Source organism: Oncorhynchus tshawytscha, linkage group LG08 (assembly GCF_018296145.1).
Source record: "Oncorhynchus tshawytscha isolate Ot180627B linkage group LG08, Otsh_v2.0, whole genome shotgun sequence".
NCBI lineage: Eukaryota > Metazoa > Chordata > Actinopteri > Salmoniformes > Salmonidae > Oncorhynchus > Oncorhynchus tshawytscha.
This window is the reverse complement of record NC_056436.1, coordinates 44,419,644-44,432,023: the sequence shown is the minus strand read 5'-3', so window position 1 is coordinate 44,432,023 and position 12,380 is coordinate 44,419,644.

Below are 12,380 nucleotides of genomic sequence, written 5' to 3'. Positions count from 1 at the left end.
TACCACTATTAAGTCCAACAGCTTAGACTGGATTCGTTTAGGAGATCTATGTGTTTTATCTTTGTCTACCATAAGATCAAAAACAATTGTTTAATTGAAGGCTAACTCTGCAAGCCTCCCTGCACAATCAATGAACAAACAGCATCGGCCCAGACTATATTGATAGAACATTTAGAATATAGCACAAGGTAACAATTCCATCCAGTATGCATAATAATACAGTCCACAATCAAAGGCCATTACTAGAATATGTTTAATTTTGGAGTATAGGCTAGACCAATGATTTTTTAAAGTTCATCTGCCAAGCGTAATATGCAGTAGGCTACAAGGCTATGTATTGGATAACAGCACAATTATTATTTTAATTCAGTATATATAGGCCTATGCGTAAACTCTAATATGGGTATGGGTGTTCTACATGCAACGTCTGTTTTGGAATGAATCATCACCTTTGAAAGCGCTGTCCATTTAGTTGTGTTAGACTTTGAAACATCCACAAAAACCATGCTTTCCACTCAGTTTCAACCTGTTGTTGAATTTCTTTCTTCAAATTGATCGATCACAGTGAGACAATGTAGCCTAACAGTGTGTTTTAAAACGCATTAAACAGATTTTCAAATGTATTTGCATTAATGTCTGAGTGGTTAGAGGGACAGAGGAGTGGGAGGCCCCGGTGCACAACTGAGCAAGAGGACAAGTACATTAGTGTCTCGTTTGAGACTCACAAATCCTCAATTGGCAGCTTCATTAACCTCTCTAGGCTAGGGGGCAGTATTTTCACGTCCGGATGAAAAGCGTGCCCAAAGTAAACTGCCTTCTACTCAGGCCCAGAAGCTAGGATATGCATATTATTAGTCGATTTGGATAGAAAACACTCTGAAGTTTCTAAAACTGTTTGAATGATGTCTGTGAGTATAACAGAACTTATTTGGCAGGCGTCACTCTCTTTTCAAAGGGTTTTCTATCTAAATTTCTAAGGCACTTGCTTGCAGTTCCTATCGCTTCCACTGGATGTCAACAGTCTTTAGAAATTGGTTGATGTTTTTCCTTTGAGAAATGAAGAAGTAGGGCTGTTCAGAAAGAGGGTCGAGTCTAGTGTACTGTTGTGGTTGGGGCACACAACCTGAAAGCTCGCTCCACTTTGTTTTCGTCCAGTATTGAACGCAGTTTTTCCCGTCTTAAATTTGATCGATTATTTACGTTAAAAATACCTAAAGTTGTATTAGGAAAGTTGTTTGCAATGTTTGGACAAAGATTACAGGTAACTTATTAGATATTTTGTAGTCATGTTGCGTGAGTTGGAACCAGTGGTTTTCTGGTTCAAACGCGCCAAATAAATGGACATTTTGGAGCTATAACGACGGAATTAATCGAACAAAGGGACCATTTGTGATGTTTATGGGACATATGGAGTGCCTACAGAAGAAGCTCTTCAAAGGTAAGGCATGAATTATATCGTTATGTCTGAGTTTTGTGTCGCGCCTGGCGGGATGAAATATGATTGTCTGTGTTTGTATGATGGGGTGCTGTCCTCAGATAATCACATGGTTTGCTTTCGCCTTTTTGAAATCTAACACCGTGGCTGGATTAACAAGAAGTTAAGCTTTATTTTTACATATTGAATGTGTATTTTCAAGAATAAATATTTACAATTCTGTAGCTTGAATTTGGCGCCCTGCACTTTCGCCCTGCACTTTCACTGGATGTTGGTCAGGTGGGACGGTAGCGTCCCATCTAGCCTATAGAGGTTAAATAGTACCCGCAAAACATCAGTCTCAACGTCAACAGTGAAGAGGCGACTCCGGGATGCTGGTCTTCTAGGCAGAGTTCCTCTGTCCAGTGTCTGTTTTCTTTTGCCCATCTTAATATTTTATTGGCCAGTCTGAGATATGGCTTTTTCTTTGCAACTCTGCCTAGAAGGCCAGCATCCCGGAGTCACATCTTCACTGTTGATGTTGAAACTGGTGTTTTGCGGGTACTATTTAATGAAGCTGCCAGTTGAGGACTTGTGAGGCGTCTGTTTCTCAAACTAGACACTCTAATGTACTTGTTCTCTTGCTTAGGTGTGCACCGGGGCCTCCCACTCCTCTTTCTATTCTGGTTAGAGCCAGTTTGCTCTGTTCTGTGAAGGGAGTTCTATTACAGGCTCATTTCTTTTTTTAATGTGAATCACATTTTCATTTGGCGTACCCCGACGGCATTGCGTACCCCAGTTTGGGAATACCTGCTCCAGACAAAGCGAGTGCAACAATATCCGTAGGCTAGTTATTGGTTTCATAACAATACCTTGGAGGATCACATCTCCTCCAATGTCTTTTGAGAAGGTGAGGAAAGGGGACATGAGGAATCAAGGAAATACAATCTAGATTCAACCTTGGACTCGAGACAGTGAATGACTCAAATTTCCAGGTCCTAATACACATAATACCACCGTCCTGCCCTCGGGCCCAGCATTTAAATGGAGCTCCAGCAGTGCTAATTATATGTAAAAATGTAAACCATGGGCTCTCATTTTGCTTGTCACACCGGCGCCATTATGACCATAACCTCATCAATTTAGCTCCATCAGGATTTGAGGAAAAGGGATATTCAGCTCTCTGGTTAACATGCATGATATTTCTCTGAGTCATGTCCTTCCTCCCTGTGTCTCAAGGTGAAGGATAAGGAGGGGTTGGGGGGGAGTGAGTGTGCAATCACAGTGAAACTATATAAAATTTTAGTGTCACGCCACCAGATGGTCCATTTCAAAATGTCAAGTGGCGCTGCATGGAAAATGTCAGTTACACAGGCCAATTTATCTGGCATGACTACTTTCAAAGAGAAACAGGTGTTATTTTATTTTCTGGAAATGTGCTGTTATATCAGGGTAAAATTTCAAAGATTTTGCTGAGTTACAGTTCATAAAAGGAAATCAGTCAACTGAAATAAATGCATTAGGCCCAATCTATGGATTTCACGACTGGGCAGGGGCGCAGCCATCGGTGGGCATGGGAGGGCATAGGTTCACCCACTTGGGAGCCAGGCCGACCCACTTTTGGAGCTAGACCCAGCCAATTCGTTTTTTACTCCACAAAAGGGCTTTATTACAGACTGAAATACTCCTCCACACCCCCACCCCCCCTCTAACGATCCCGCAGGTGAAGAAGCAGCGCCTCTTCAACCTCAGGAGGCTGAAGAAATTTGGCTTGTCACCAAAATCACTCACAAACTTTTACTTTTTCACCGCCTGGTACGGCAACTGCTCCACCCATAACCGTAAGGCTCTCCAGAGGGTAGTAAGGTCTGCACAACGCATCACCGGGGGAAGACTACCTGCCCTCCAGGACATCTACACCAACCGATTTAAAAAATAAAAAAAATGTTTAACCTTTATTTAACTAGGCAAGTCAGTTAAGAACAAATTCTTATTTTCAATGACGGCCTAGGAACAGTGGGTTAACTGCCTGTTCAGGGGCAGAACGACAGAGTTGTACCTTGTCAGCTCGGGGGTTTGAACTTGCAACCTTCCGGTTACTAGACCAACACTCTAACCACTAGATGTCAGGCCAAAAAGATCATCAAGGACAACAACCACCCGAGCCACTGCCTGTTCACCCCGCTATCATCCAGAAGGCGAGGTCAGTACAGGTGCATCAAAGCTGGGACCGAGACACTGAAAAACAGCTTCTATCTCAAGGCCATCAGACTGCTCAACAGTCATCACTGCTATCTTTAAACGCTGTGTCTTCAGCGTGTTAGCGTAGCAACGACGACCCCGCGGCTTCCCTGTTCCATCTATTGCTGTACACTGGACCCTATGATAACTTGGCTACATAGCTGCTGCCTGCTGGACTGTTCATTTATCACGGTACTCCACTTTGTTTACCTTTGTTTATCTGTCGGCCCTAGCCCCGAACTCAGACCGTGTGTAGTTAGCCAACCCTGTCTGCCCATTCATTGCCATTTTACCTGTTGTTGTTGTCTTACCCATTGTTGACTAAGCTAGCTCTCCCAATCAACACCTGTGATTGCTTTATACCTCGCTTTATGTCTCTCTCAAATATCAATATGCCTTGTATACAGTTTAGGATAATTATCATTGTTTTAATTTACTGCGGAGCCCCAAGTCCCACTGTACATGCCTTAGATACCTTCTTTGTCCCACCTCCCACAGGGCGTTGAGGGGAGATTGGGATGCATAGGTCACATCAGGATTAATATCATCAGAGGTCAAACATAAGACACCCAGTATAACCAGCGTGTCCAGAGATGCAACCTCTCTTATCACTCAGTGCCTGGGCTTACCTCAACTGTACCCACACCCCACCATACCCCTATCTGCACATTATGCCGTGAATCTATTCTACCACTCCCACAAATCTGCTCCTTTTATTCTCTGTCCACAACCCACTAGATGACCAGTTTTGCTAGCCTTTAGCCGTACCCTCATCCTACTCCTCCTCTGTTCCTCACGTGATGTGGAGGTTAACCCAGGCCCTGCATGTCCCCAGGCGCTCTCATTTGTTGACTTCTGTAATCGAAAAGGACTTGGATTCATGCATGTTAACATCAGAAGCCTCCTCCCTAAGTTTGTTTTACTCACTGCTTTAGCACACTCCGCCAACCCTGATGTCCTTGCCGTGGTTTAGGAAGGCCACCAAAAAATCTGAGATTTCCATACCCAACTACAACATTATCCGTTAAGATAGAACTGCCAAAGGGGGAGGAGTTGCAATCTACTGCAGAGAGCATGCAAAGTTCTGTCATACTTTCCAGGTCTATACCCAAACGGTTTCAAGCTTCAATTTTAAAAATTAATCTCTCCAGAAATAAATCTCTCACTGTTGCCACCTGTTATAGACCCCCAACACTGACTCTGTTAGTTATGCTATGGTTATAGTACCAACACAACACTATCATCTGTTAGTTATGCTATGGTTATAGGACCAACACTGCCATCTGTTAGTTATGCTATGGTTATAGGACCAACACAACACTATCATCTGTTAGTTATGCTATGGTTATAGGACCAACACAACTCTGTCATCTGTTAGTTATGCTATGGTTATAGGAGGACCAACACAACACTGTCATCTGTTAGTTATGCTATGGTTATAGTACCAACACAACTCTGTCAACTGGGATATACTTAACACCCCAGCAGTCCTACAATCTAAACTAGATGCCCTCAATCTCACACAAATTATCAAGAAACCACTAGGTACAACCCTAAATCCGTAAACATGGGCACCCTCATAGATATTATCCTGATAAACTTGCCCTCCAAATACACCTCTGCTGTTTTCAATCAGGATCTCAGCGATCACTGCTTCATTGCCTGCATCCGCTATGGGTCCACGGTCAAACAACCACCCCTCATTACTGTCAAACGCTCCCAAAAACACTTCCGCGAGCAGGCCTTTCTAATTAACCTGGCCCAGGTATCCTGGAAGGATATTGACCTCATCCCGTCAGTCGAGGATGCCTGGTCGTTCTTCAAAAGTAATTTCCTCACCATCTTAAATAAGCATGCCCCTATCAAAAAATGTAGAACTAAGAACAGATATAGCCCTTGGTTCACTCCAGACTTGACTGCCCTTGACCAGCACAAAAACATCCTGTGGCGGACTGCAATAGCATCGAATATTCCCCGAGATATGCAACTGTTCAGGGAAGTCAGGAACCAATACACACAGTCAGTCAGGAAAGCAAAGGCTAGCTTTTTCAAATAGAAATTTGCATCCTGTAGCTCTAACTCCAAAATGCTTTGGGACACTGTAAAGTCCTTGGAGAACAAGAGCACCTCTTCCCAGCTGCCCACTGCACTGAGGCTAGGTAACACGGTCACCACCGATAAATCCATGATAAATCGAAAATTTCAAAAAGCATCTCTCTACGGCTGGCCATGCTTTCCTCCTGGCTACCCCAACCCTGGCCAACAGCTCCGTACTCCTCGCAGCTATTTGCACCGAGCCTCCCCAGCTTCTCCTTCACCCAAATCCAGATCGCAGATGTTCTGAAAGAGCTGCAAAACCTGGGCCGGTACAAATCAGCTGGGCTAGACAATCTGGACCCTCTCTTTCTAAAACTATCCGCCGCCATTGTTGCAACCCCTATTACCAGTCTGTTCAACCTCTTGTTTTGTCCGAGATCCCTAAAGATTGGAAAGCTGCCACGGTTATCCCCCTCTTCAAAGGGGGTGACACTCTAGACCCAAACTGTTACAGACCTATCTATATCCATCCTGTCCTGCCTTTCTAAAGTCTTTGAAAGCCAAGTTAATAAACAGATCACTGACCATTTCGAATTCCAACGTACCTTCTCCGCTGTGCAATCCGGTTTCCGAGTTGGTCACGGGTCACGGGTGCACCTCAGCCACGCTCAAGGTACTAAACGATATCATAACCGCCATCGATAAAAGACAGTACTGTGCAGCTGTCTTCATCGACCTGGCCAAGGCTTTCGACTCTGTCAATCACCGTATTCTTATCGGCAGACTCAATAGCCTTGGTTTCTCAAATGACTGCCTCGCCTGGTTCACCAACTACTTCGCAGACAGAGTTCAGTGTGTAAAATCGGAGGGCCTCTTGTCCAGACCTCTGGCAGTCTCTATGGGTGTACCACAGGGTTCAATTCTCAGGCCAACTCTTTTCTCTGTATATATCAACAATGTCGCTCTTGCTGCTGTTGATTCCCTGATCCACCTATACGCAGACGACACCATTCTGTATACATCTGGCCCTTCTTTGGACACTGTGTTAATTAACCTCCAAACGAGCTTCAATGCCATACAACTCTCCTTCCGTGTTCTTCAACTGCTCTTAAACACAAGCAAAACCAAATGCATGCCTTTGAACCATTCGCTGCCCGCACTCACCCGCCCACCTATCATCACTACTCTGGACGGTTCTGACCTAGAATACGTGGACAACTACAAATACCTAGGTGTCTGGCTAGACTGTAAACTCTCCTTCCAGACTCATATCAAACATCTCCAATCCAAAATCAAATCTAGAATCGGCTTTCTATTCCGCAACAAAGCCTCCTTCACTCACGCCGACAAACTTACTCTAGTAAAACTGACTATCCTACCGATCCTCGACTTCGGCGATGTCATCTACAAAATAGCTTCCAATACTCTACTCAGCAAACTGGATGTAGTCTATCACAGTGCTGCCCGTTTTGTTACCAAAGCGCCTTATACCACCCACCACTGCGACCTGTATGCTCCAGTCGGCTGGCCCTCGCTACATATTCGTCGCCAGACCCACTGGCTCCAGGTCATCTATAAGTCTATGCTAGGTAAAGCTCCGCCTTATCTCTGCTCACAATAACAACATCCACCCGTAGCACGCGCTCCAGCAGGTATTTCTCACTGGTCATCCCCAAAGCCAACACCTCCTTTGGTCGCCATTCCTTCCAGTTCTCTGCTGCCAGTGACTGGAATGAATTGCAAAAATCACTGAAGCTGGAGACTTACACTTCCCTCACTAACTTTAAACATCAGCTGTCTGCGCAGCTAACTGATCGATGCAGCTGTACCTATTCCATCTCTAAATAGCCCACCTACCTACCTCAGCCCCATATTGTTTTTATTTACTTTGCTGCTCTTTTGCACACCAGTATCACTACTTAGACACCATCATCTGCTTATCTATCACTCCAGTGTTAATCTGCTAAATTGTAATTACTTTGCTGCTATGGCCTATTTATTGCCTTACCTCCTCATGCATTTGCACGCACAGTAAAAAACTTTATTTCTGTCTATTGTGTTGACTGTAGGCTTGTTTATTCCATGTGTAACTCTGTTGTTGTTTCTGACGCACTGCTTTGCTTTATCTTGGCCAGGTCGTAGTTGTAAATGAGAACTTGTTCTCAACTAGCTTACCTGGTTAAATACATTTTTAACAAAATAAAAAAAATCACGAACAGAGGCTGCTGTCTACAATGGAGACCCAATCACTGGACACTAGTAAATGGATCACTAGTCACTTTAAACAATTCCACTCTAAATAACACCACTTTTATGAAATGTTTACATTTCTCATATCACATGTATATTCTGTATTTTATACCATCTACTGCACCTTGCCTATGCTGCTCGGCCATCGCTCACCCATATACTACATGTACATATTCTCATCCACCCCTTTAGATTTGTGTGCGCATAAGGTAGTTGTTGGGGAATTGTTAGATATTACTGCACTGTTGGAACTAGAAGCACAAGCATTTCGCTACACTCGCATTAACATCTGCTCACCATGTGTATGTGACCAATAAAATTTGATTTTGATTTGAACGACAGATTTTTACATCAGCTCAGGGATTCGATCCAGCAACCTTTCGGTTACTGGCCCAATGGTCGAACCACTATCAAGTGACTCAAAATGTATTCACGTAGATTCTAACCATGGCGGGACCTGGACAATTTATATATAGCCTAGTTCTGAATTTGTAACTTGGGTGGGATATAATCACTGGTGTGGCTTTGTGACAACCACAAGAGCGGCCGCTCACCGATTTGACAGCTCCACCTCAGTTACACCTCTGACATCGCCCCAGATGAAGACATTGATATGCTATGCAATTGTCGGTTACCGCTGGTTATCACTGATCTGCTTTAATCTTGGCCTTATGCCACGTTAGCGTGCTAGTCAGAACTAGGAAACTCTGAAATGTCCGACTGGTTGTTTACACGTGCCGCGTTCAACCAGTTAGCAAGTCAGACATTTTTTTTCTTTCTAGTTCCGATTAGTTTATGCCTGCATTAGTCTTTCAAAGATTGTCATTCATTGCACAAGGAAACAAAACCACACCTACCAATGGGAGGGACAGATGACAGATTGACAGATGCTGGACAGCGGACAATGATCGACACAAAAAAAATTCTGTGGGATGGGGCTGAAGAAATGTAACTACTGACCATCCATGATATCAAAATTATAGCGTTAACCATGTTGAAGCTATAGGGCATTCTAATTTGTGACAATTTCACAGTATTATTCCAACCTGTGTGGAAATATATAAAACAAAAGGAAAATCACATTTGACTGCACTGGGCCTTTGAAAAGGACAATCAGAAATAGATAAAATAGGCTGCATTGGACCTTTAAATGGGTAAAACTATGCATTACTTCAAGTTAATCACACAGGGGATCGAGTTTGATCACTTTGTAAAAGGAGTCTAGCTCATTATATTTACTGTATATATATATATATATATATATATATATGTAAATAAATATCTTACATATAGGCCTAGTTCACTTCATTTCACGTTACAAAAGGAATTTGGGATACCACCACATATGATGAATGACACACAGTTGAAGCACATTCAGATTTGCACTCCACCTCCAGAGGTTTGCTCAGCTAAAAGGCCTTACAGGAATACATCAGGGTGCTCTTTAGAAAGCATCAATCTTCAGGTTTCTAGGTGGTATAATATGGCGCCGTGGGAGTTGAATCCCCACTTGAGACTCCCAGGTCTAATAGCCAACGTGCTTTTCAGCCTTGTGGTATGAACGCTCGAAAAATCATAGCTAGGTTTCCATCCAACTGGCAGAGATTTCTATGCAAATATTCAAAAATCTGCATAAAGAAAATCGGCACCTTTTACCACCAAACGGACTCGAAACAGATTTAAAAAATCAGTGTGCGATGTAGTGCACACAAGTTTTCCATATACTGAATCCAATCTTAAATTTAATGTGTTTCCAACTAATCTTCAACTCCACCAATTAGTCAAAAACTTGCATTAAATAGCAAATGTGCCCACTCTGGTCTTGGCATGGACGCTCTAGCAAACAGCTGGCAGATATAGTGCGGGTAGGCTGGTCTACATGAGATTGATAAATAAAACAGCAGTCAAGCATCAATCATGATAACAGAATAAGACCCTCAATATTTATTGGAAATGAGCACCAAGATCAGATCAGTGCGCACTTTCACCACTCTGAAATTCATGCTAACTTATTTCATATGTAGCCTAAGGCGTGCATGGCCATGCAGTCGTGGGTGAACAGGGAGTACAGGAGAGGGCTCAGAACGCACCCTTGTGGGGCTCCAGTGTTGAGGATCAGCGGGGTGGAGATGTTACCTACCCTCACCACCTGGGGGAGGCCCATCAGGAAGTCCAGTACCCAGTGCTACATTAGAGATTGTTAAGTTCATGTTTTAAGTATCCCTATATTTCTGTTATTACGGGGCTATCAAGCAGTCAAGAGTGCGCCTGCGCAGGCAGTCTTGTTGTTGATGGACCTAGCCTTGAGTGTAATTGCTACCTTTGAGTGTGTTAATACGGTATAGTAAACTTTGTTAAACTGGAACCTTGTCGTTGTGACATTTCGAGGTAACATTGGTAGCAGACGATGGCTAATAACTACAATGTGCCACCTCGCTTCGACGAGAAGAGGTCGTACGAAAGTTGGAAAAATGAACTTGGAATCTGGACACGCGTTACTAATCTGGACGTGCAAAAGCAAGCACTTGTGGTGGTATTATCGCTCCAGGGAAGAGCGAGAGATACAGCACTGGAAATATCCGTTGATGATTTGAACAAGGATGACGGTAAGGGAACTTTGATCAGAGCACTGTATTTCTTAAAGAAGAGAAAGACCATGCCTACAAGGCATATTCAAACTTTGACAGTGTTACAAGAGATATTTTGGTTGCAATGACGGACTACATCATTGATTTCGAACAGAGGTACAATAGGATGCACAAGTACGACATGGTTCTCCCGGATGCAGTGTTAGCCTTCAAGTTGCTAGATACTGCCTGTCTAGATGGTAGGGAGAAACAGTTGGCTTTGACTGCTTGTACTGTGCTGACTTTTGCATCCATGAAGTCGGCACTAAAGATTATTTTTAGTGAAAAGACGTCTGCCGCGCCAATAACAGAATGCAAGTGAGTGATGCAGCATATTACACTGAGCAGCAGAGAAAAGTCGCTAACAAGTCACGTTCTCAAGACAACCAGAAGAGGGCGACATGTCCCGGCACAAATCCACTGGACAAATATGGAAGGAGATCAAAATGTGCTATTTGTCAAAGCACTTACCATTGGGTTAAAGACTGTCCTCATAAAAATGAACAAGTTAAACTAACAGAGGGAAATGTAAACACAGAGATAGAGCAGTGTAACATTACACTGTTTTCAAATGAATCTGCTTCTGAGATTTTTATAGTTGAATCCTTAGGATCTGCTGCGATTGATACTGCATGCACACGGACAGTGTGTGGTGCAAAATGGCTTGGTAGCTATGTCAGTGAACTAAATATGAAAGAAGAACAAAATATGATTGAAAGCTCTGTTGCTTGGTGTGTCAAATTTGGAGATGGGAAAATTGTCCATTCTACCAAGAGAGTTAAGATACCAGCAAAAATTGGTCAGACTAAGTGTCCCGTTGACACAGAGGTGGTCCCTACAGATATCCCCTTACTATTAAGCAAAGCTTCCCTCAAGATGGCAGGGCTGTACTAGACATTAAAAATGACACGGCAGTGATGTTTAAACAACCAGCGACTCTTGAACTTACAACCTCGGGCCACTATTGTGTAAACATTTTGGACAAAGACATCACACAGAGTCCATGCAAAAATGAGATTCTGACTGACACAGAGCACATGGAGATTCTGACAGTCACAGAGAACATGAACACAAAAGAAAAACACAAAGTCTTGTTAAAGATTCACAAACAGTTTGGACATGCTACAGTTGACAGACTTCAGAAGTTACTCATCAGTTCAGGGAATGATGAGAGAATTTCCATTCTACAGCAGGTAGTTAACAGTTGTGAGACATGTCAAAAATACAGTAAACCTAAGCCCAGACCAGCTGTTGGTTAACCACTGGCTTCCAAGTACAATGAAACAGTGGCTGTAGATCTACATGAGTTAGGACCAAGTGTGTGGTACCTTCACATAATCGACCACTTCACACGCTTTAGTGCTGGAAGCATTGTGAATACAAAGAAACCCAGTGAAATCGTCAAGCACTTCATTCATTCCTGGATATGTGTGCATGGCCCGCCACAGAAAATGTACAGTGACAATGGAGGAGAATTCAACAACAAAATAAGAAATGGCAGAGAACTTCAACATGGAAGTAAAGACAACTGCTGCATAGAGTCCATGGAGCAAAGGACTTCTGGAGAGACACAATCAAACACTCAGATCATGCTGAATGTGAAGCAAGACAATGGATGTGACTGGAACACAGCCCTAGATTGGGCTTTGATGGCAAAACATTCGATGCACAATGTTCATGGGTACAGCCCATACCAACTAATGTTCGGGTAGAACCCTCATCTTCCCTGACAAGCCACCAGCACTAGAAGGGACCAGTGTGAGTGCATGGGTGGGACAGCACCTTTCAGAACTACATGCAGCGAGAAAAGC